Source organism: Cricetulus griseus, chromosome 2 (assembly GCF_003668045.3).
Source record: "Cricetulus griseus strain 17A/GY chromosome 2, alternate assembly CriGri-PICRH-1.0, whole genome shotgun sequence".
Taxonomy (NCBI): domain Eukaryota; kingdom Metazoa; phylum Chordata; class Mammalia; order Rodentia; family Cricetidae; genus Cricetulus; species Cricetulus griseus.
In genome coordinates, this window is record NC_048595.1 from 399,549,104 (window position 1) to 399,557,475 (window position 8,372).

Consider the following 8,372-nt stretch of genomic DNA (forward strand, 5'->3'; position numbering starts at 1 on the left):
GGTGGCCGTGGAGAGGTGAGGAAGGGCAGGCGGGAGCAAAATGCCTAATGGAGCCTGGGGGAGTCACTGCTCACTACAGCACAAGCTCACCCCCACCCCCGCCCGGGAGCCCTGGCTGCACCGTCTCAGGTCCTCTGTGACAGTCTCTGGCTCCCCACACACAGTATAGCCCAACTGAAGTCAGCCGCCTCCATGAAGCTGTCTCTGGCTACACAAGCCCCAGGTGCTGACCACTCCATGCTGAAAGGCCCTTCTAAAAGTGTCCTGGTCTGGCCTGTCACCAAAGGATGGCACAAAGCTTACACAACTTATAGACCTATGGTAGTCTCTCAAGTAGGACGGTCTTCCCCGCACGCCTCCTATGGAACCTGGTAAACTCCAGCGCATCCCTCAAAACCCAATCAACAGTCACTTCCCCTGGGAAGCCTTTCCTGACGTTCCTCCTAAACACACCACTACCTCCAGCACCAGGCAGGGGCCGCACACCCTGGGCAACCTTCCCGGAACACACCTCTTAGAGATGCAGCTCACATCTCCTTAGCGTGCCAAGCCACCAAGTAGGGGAACACCCCAGAGGAGGTCTGGAAGGAATAGCAACCAAGCGAGCCAGGACCAGGCTGGGGTCCCGGGTGCGCGGGGGACGCTTTCTGGTTTCCTGAATGGTCCCTTCTCACGAGGAAGCATGGAAGGGCAGGGCCAGGTGGGGGGAAAGAAAGAAAAACTGGGGCTGCGTGGGGAGAGTGGGTCGGGGAGGAAATGAAGAGGAGCAGAGAACCCAAAGCAAGAAGAGAAGAGGCGAGCCGGGCGGGAGGGCGGAGCCCTGGGGGCTGGGTCGGTGGAGGGCGGAGTCAGGGGGAGTGAGCCTTGACCCTGGCTGGCTTAGTTCCAACTGGGCCTGGTCTCTCCTGCCTTGGTTTTTCGGTTCAGTTTGGTTTGGTCTGGGCTTTATTTGATGGGGTTGTCCAGTGTGACCTCAGCTGTCCTGGAACTTGCAGTGATCCTCCAGGCACAAACCACCACACAGTTTTTCTGCCTGAGAAATGGATGCATCTCCCTCCTGCCCTATCCCCGACCTTGGAAGGAAGATGGGGCAACAGAGGGTGGTCACCTGCCCACCGGGACAACTGAGTGCGCTGGCCGGCTGCGTGGCTTTGTAGCCCTCACCCCGGCTGACTGCCGGCCTCTATCTGACCGTGTGGGCCTCCAGCGCACACCGAGTGACTGCGAAAGCTGATTCCTTCCCCTGACCCTGGCAGAGGGCTCAGGTGCTCATGGCGCCGGCGTGTCCATGGTCGTCCTTTGCTCAAAGAAACGCAGTCAGTGCAGGTAACTGGACTGCCACTACCTGCCACTGCCCCTCCGCTTGCCGTGGGGGTTTAGGTGGGGGGCCTGTGGGTCACAGAATACTCTCCCTGACCCTGCAGAACCAGAGCCTAGCTCCGGAGGGACAAGCCGCTTTCCTGCATTCGCCAAACCCTGTAGCTCGTGGCCCTGTGAGGAAGTCCCTCCTGGTACCTAGCTTACATCTTTCTTGATACTCTGTTTTCGAAGCCCAGTAGTGACAAAGCAGAGCAGAGCTCTGGTGCTCTGAGGGATGGTGGGCAAGAGAATAGCTGTTAATCTTGGCTGGGGGGAGTGGATGTGGGAACAGACGAGAAGAGAGGAGGAAAAGGAAGGCCCGGCTAAGGACAAGGAGGGGAGCACCAGTAAGGCAGGGATGAGGAAGCAGCATCCACCACCTCCTCTCTCCCTCCTTTGCAGTTGAAATGGAGGGTAGACAACTGGAAGGACTTACTGACTGAGACATGGGAGGAATTCTGGGATAGGAAAATGAAATCAAAGTCTGCATGGGTCTGGCAGCATCCGAGTTGATGCGGACCCCTCGGTGGCAGCTGTAGGGGCAAGAGTTGGGGTGACCCGAGGTGCAAAGAAGCTCTGCGTGCAGGCATCGCAGGGGTCCTCACAGCACCGTCAAGAGAAGGAAAAAGCCTGGCCCCAGAGCCCCCTTGTGGCCACTCAAGACAGGACGCATGGTGCTGCCTGACTCAGACTGGCTGTGAGGCCTGGGCAGCTGCCAGAGAGGCTGCTGCGGTGTAAGCCCCGCGTCTGGTCAGCCTCAAAAAGGAGGACACAGCTTAACGCCTTGGGTTCTCATAGCTACCAGACCTTGGCACATCTTCCGTTGGGCTTCAATTTCCTCTTCCATCCAAAGAGATCAAATTGATTTTGAATGATTCCCACATTGGAGGACCCCGTGACCCCAGCCCTAGGGGGAGAGACTGAGGCTGGGGAAGCCACTGGCCTCAGATTCGTTGCAATCCTCCTGTTTTCGTCAACTGATGAGATGATCAACTGAAACTACCATATCTGGCCTACTGTGTTAAGACTTCAGCATGTGGGCCAGGCGGTCGGTGGTGGTGCACGCCTTTAATCCCAGCACTTGGGAGGCAGAGGCTGGCCTGGTCTACAGAGCAAGTTCCAAAACATCAGGGCTAAGCAGAAAAACTGTCTCAAAAAACAGAACAAACAACAACAACAAAAAGGCTTTGACATGTGTTGAGGGTAAGGGCTCAGCTACTGGCCACAGGGGTGCAATGGACTCTACCCCTCTATACCTCTCCCCTGCTGAGACCTTTGCAGGGTCCCAGGAGCCCTTAGAGGGAATTACAAAGAGACCCTGAAGACTCAAGTCCTCCTGCAATGCCTTCAAGGCAGGGTGGTCTGTAAGTGGTCTGCTCAGCACCACGTGGGTGTGTTGGTGGTCAGTCAGGCTGGCCTGGGACCACAAGAGCACGGAAGAAAACCAGGGAACCCTCAAGAGCTAGCACCCCCTTGACACATCACCAAATGCTGTCTCTCCACACACTCAGCCACGCCTAGGGTCAAGGTGGAACAGAGCCCAGAGGCTGAAGCCTGGGTGAGAACCTCTCAGGCATGCTCAGCCTCCCACACTATGGAATCCACAGGCACATCCCCACACTCAAGTCTCCCCACACATGTGACTCTCCCAGACACTCCATAGTTCTGAGGTGATGGTGGAGAGCATGCAAGTCATAGGACAGAGAGAGACAAAGGGTAAAGGCAGGCTGCCTGCAGCATTGGTGGGGCACTGAGGAGATCATTAGCTTTGACCACTTGCCAGCTCTTATGATGGAAGCCAAGGATCCGTACAGTGAGTGTGGAAAGTGAGTGACAAGAAGGAACTGGGGGATGGTGCTTTAACCCAGAGACCAGTTTCCTCCTGGAGCCACACTCTTTAGGACTACTCTCCTGGGCTATGTGGAAATTCTTCCAGATATCTAACCTAGAGGGCTTCACTGTGGAGATTATTTTACTTTTATTAAGCCATAGAAACCATTTTGGAACTCTGAAGAGGAAAGAGAGGTAAACACTAGGAGAGGGAGAGAGACAGGGTGGCACCAGACAGAACTGTGACAGTCAGGGAGACACCCGTGGCTGTCTTCTTCCCCTTTGAGGGATGAATCCGGATGTGGGCTGCTTTGGAAGAGAGACTTGAGACAGACCACAGAAAGGACTTCCCAGAAAGGGCTCATGATGACATTCTCTGAAAATACATTAGCTAATTAAAAACTGAACATGACCGTGACAAAGAAGACAGGAGATAGGAAAGGAAGAGTTGTGTTCATCAGAAAAAGAGAAATGAACACACACAGCAGAGAGAAGGCCATAGACAAGCCATGGCCGTACCTCAGTTGGAAACGGCTAGGGATGGCCCCTGACTGTCCTGAGGTGATATAGCCTAAAAGCACCCACACTGGCTTCCCCACATGGACTGACCTGAGCATCAGTGCTGAAGGTGCCTTTGCTACCTCAGGCATTAGGGGATCCAGAGGCCTCTGCCTCCCTGTGCTACCCCTCAGAACCCCCAGGATCGAGATCTTAATGTCTCCCACCTGATTATGTCACCCTAGACCACTCACGTGGCCTTGAACTGACACAGGAAGGGAAACATGGCCAGGTCCCCAAGCTGGCCTCCACCTGCCAAAGAGGGAACATTCACTGTCCTGTCTCCCAGTGTCCTGCTCCAGAGACCCTGATCTTGCTCATAGTTCTGATCATGGGGCCCCTGTCCAGCTCCCTCCTTTCAGTAACAGAAACAGAGGTTTGGCCCTGTCTGAGTCCAGCCAGGCATCTGCAGTACAGGAAGGGCTCCCAGACACTGGGATGGAATGTCATCAGGACATGGAAAAGCCAGGGGACATCTGTTGGCTTCCAGAGGTCGGAGGCCATCCTGGGTCTCAGTTCTCCCTCAGCTGGACTGGTCAATTCTGCACTGTAGCTTTCAAAGTTAACTGGCCAGCTGCATGGGAGGCTAGTGAATGATAGATGCTGAAGCTGCACTGGGGGGTGAGGAGCAGGGCAGGGAGAGCCCTGGGGAGTCGGGCGGTGGCACCCCAGCCAAGTCAGGGAGCAGTCAGCATGGCCTGATTGCTTTATTCCCTTCCCAGCCTTGGTGTAATCCCTCCCTCCCTGAGAGATGCCTCCTCAGCCTGGCAGCTGCAGCTCTCCTGCAGGACGCTGGTGCACACATCATTTTGGTCAGGGTCAGCAGGAGGGCCTGGGCGGTGCTTCCGTGAAGACTGCCCAATGCCATTCAGAGCCACACCTACAGCCGGTCCAGGCAGGCAGGCTGGCAACAGGTGGCCTAGAGCCCAGCTGGGAAGCTGAGGGATGAGAGGAGATGCCCAAGCTTAAAGAGGACAGACAACAAGCTTCAGAAAAGGTGGAAGAAACAGAGGGAGAAACCAAGACCCAAGAGAATGGAAGGAGGACAATATGCTTCCAGTGACCTCAGTGTCCAACCTCACCTAGGAGCCTACCTTCCCAGAATACCAGGGACCACCCAAGAAAAACAGAGAGTACTGGGCTGAGTCCCAGAATCCCGTGTATGTGTGTGTGTGTGGAGTGTGGTGTGTGCGCGCACACAGGCATGTGTCTGCCTGCCTGTCTGACTGACTGTCTGTCTGTCTATCTGACTATGGGTTGCCTACATGTGACTCTGTGTACCACCTTATGGGGGCCAGAAAAGGGTGTCAGATCCCCTGTAACTGGAGTTACAGATGGTGTGAGCAGCCATGTGAGTGCTAAGAATTGAACCTGGGTCCTCTGGAAGACCAGTTCTAGGAATCCAGGTTTCATTTTTGAGTCTATTTCACTGTGGCCTGTGACTTTCGTATAGACAGACTGTGGAGTAACTTGGAGTCAGACAACCAGGTTGGGAGATTTGGCCCTATCCCTGCCCTGACCCCATTCCCTCTGCTTACTGATTGAAGGTTCCATTCATTCATCCCTCTGCAAAATGCTTCACATGCTTTAGCAATAATGAGTGAGAAGTGATAGGCACCCGATAAGCATTCTAGAGGGTACCTGGGTCAGTTGCTAAGTTGATGGCATCGCTGTGTAGGACACACTATAGTTGGAACTTGGTGCTCAGTTAGGGCAGCCTGGTTACTGAACGGCTGTGTGATTTCAGGCTAGACCCTTGACCCTTCTGAGCCTCGATGTCTCATGTATAGAGGGTGAGTGGTCAAAATGCCTCCCTTGTGGGGCTATTGAGGGATAGAGTAATTAAATGATCTGACTGTGTGGCAATAATCTCTATACAAATGTCAGCTGTAATAATGGTAGGAATAATGGTGGCTTTTAGGCTGAGGATAAGTACAGTGCTTGCCTGGCCTGTATGAATTCCTAGATTCTATCCTAGGCATAGATTCTACCATAGGCATAGTGGGTAATACCACATAGGTGATACCAGCACTTGGGGTGGCGGAGGCAGGAGACCTGAAAGCAGAAGGACCAGAAATTCAGAGTCAAATGTCCCAGGACATAGGTCATCTTCAGTTCTACAGTGAATTTGAGCTAGTCTATATCATGAGCTTCCGATTTAAAAAAAAAAAAAGTTTATTTAGTTTTTTTCTTCTTTGGTTTTTTCAAAACTGGTTCTCATTATGTGGCCCTGGCTGTCCTGGAACACTCTGTAGACCAGGCTGGCTTGGAACTCACAGAGATCCACCTGCCTCTGCCTCCCAAGTGTTAGGATTAAAGGCATGCGCCACTACTTGCAATGAGGTTTGTAGTTTTATTACCAAATATCCTGCCCTGCTGCAAACACCTGGATGGAACCTAGGGAAGAAAGTGCTCTGTCTTCACGAAGCAGGCCACTTGGGCCATAAGGAAAAGGCCAGGACAGAGGCAGGAGAGTTTGTTAGAGCTGGTAGGACAGCAGGGGCACCCTCAGCAGACACTCTGGAGTGGGCTCCCAGTTTGAGCTGCAGGAGGCGTGCACAGATACTTCTTACTGATGCACCGACCACAGCAGTAACCGCAGTGGAAATGGACACACAGACTGCTGCAAGCCTGGAAGAGCAAGCGGCTTGACTTCTCCCAGCCTCAGCTACCTCATCTCAAGATTAAGGGATTGGACCAGACAACCTCTGACCATAGTAGGATGTTAACTTGGTGGTTGGCACACACGCGACCTAAGACACACACACGACCTCTGGGCTTGTCGCCTGGGCCATAGTGGAGAAAAGCACTCTTTCCTACCTCACATTTGTACACACAGAGGTTCGGAGGTAAGATTATTAACCTGACCTTGCCGTTCGAACGCCCTGGTCTCCCCCTTGCTCTACTCAATCTTGCCACGCAACGCCAGGTTAGCTGACACCGGTTCTGGGTGCCATAGGCCGGGCGTCTTCTGCCCCCTGCTGGCCAAATGCGGCGTGGCAGCCTCTCCTGGGGAGCTAGGCTGAGGGTCTGGCCTGGTGGCAGGTAGGTTGTCGAGCTTCATACCAGGTCCTTAGGCTCTCACCCTATCCAACTGCTTCCTTCCTGGGTACCAGAAGGGCTGAGAAGACCGAAGACGGCGCTCCTCCACTGACCCTCATCTCTACAGAAACGAAATCAGGGAATCAGTGGTATTTAAAAACGAATAAACAATTGAAATGTGAGCAAGGCCCTGTCCTGCGTGCTTTGCAGACCTAAGGGATGTGGGCGCAGTGGTCCCGGTTTCACAGGGAAGGGGCGAAAGGCGGAGAATCCCGAAGCTCCACAGCCAGCAGGCTCAAATGGGGACCTTACCCCTGGGAAAGAGCACGAAGGGGCTGGGAGACAGACACGTGACCGACATCTCCAGACTACTGTCTGGAGGGCTGCAGGCTGGGGGAGGGAAGGAGGGCGGGCTCCCCTTTGACCCCAGGGCCCCAAAGATGTTATCAGCCAGACCCCGCGGAAAATCCTTCCAGGATCCCTGCGCATTCCAGCCTCGGCCCCGGCTAGTTTTACAGCCACCCGCAGCCAGGACGCTGTTTATGGCTGCCCCATTCTCCAGCCCTTGTCTCCAGGCCCCAAAGGCATCTGGCCAAGCTAGGAGGCTTGGGGGTGGGGGGTCCCCGCCCAGTTCTCCTTTGAACCCTGCTGGGCGCCGGAAGGAAGAGGCTGGGACGTGGGGCCTGCAGGCTGCACACTGAGCTGGAGGGGCAGGACCCCCCATGCAGGGCCACCTAGCACCACCTGAGAGCCCCTGCTAGCTCCGCTGTGTGACCTTGGGCGCGTGGTTTAACCTTCCCTGGCTTTAGCTCATTCTTCCGAGAAAGGAAATCATAGCTCCTCACGGTTCTTTTGAGACTGTGACACGTCAGGTACAAACTTCCTGCCTCAAATTATAGCTGATATGATTAACTTTATGGAGTCTGTAAATAAGGCAAAGACCCATAGATTCCCTCCGCATTCGGCAGCCCTACAAACGTTCTGCTGACCCTACTGCCAAGCTCGTTAGTCTACTGAGGAGAACCTCAAGCTCCCCACGGCACCCTCCGCCCGCACTTGCGTGCGTGTTGCCCTCTGCTGGCAATGCGGAGAACTGCGCTCTGCCACGGACAGTCTGGGAACCCCGGGCTGGAAGGGGGTTCCTCTCCACGTTCCCGGGTGCCCTGGAATCTGCAAAAGAGTCACAAACATGCAGACAAGCGAGGTTTGGGTGTCGTAGTCAGGTTCTAGGGAAAATCTTGGACAGGTGGAGCAGCGCCCTTGGGGAAGGGCTGCAAGAGCACCAAATAGCTCGGTAGCTCAGCAGAGGAAGCAAGAGCAAGATGGCATGGGTTTTTCCTGAGACGGCCCCTGACTAAGGAAGAACCTGGATCAATGACAACTGTAGCTACAGGAAGGTCTGTGACACCACTGGAGACCTGGGGATCTGGGGACCTGGGGACCTGGGGTCCTAGGGACAGGGTCACCAGAGATGTAAAGCAAGCCCTACCCCTCTATGCACCTCTCACCCCACTCCCCGCCCACATCCCCAGTGCACACAGTAGGTAGGGATGGGAAGATGTAGAGAACCTGCCTATTAGCAA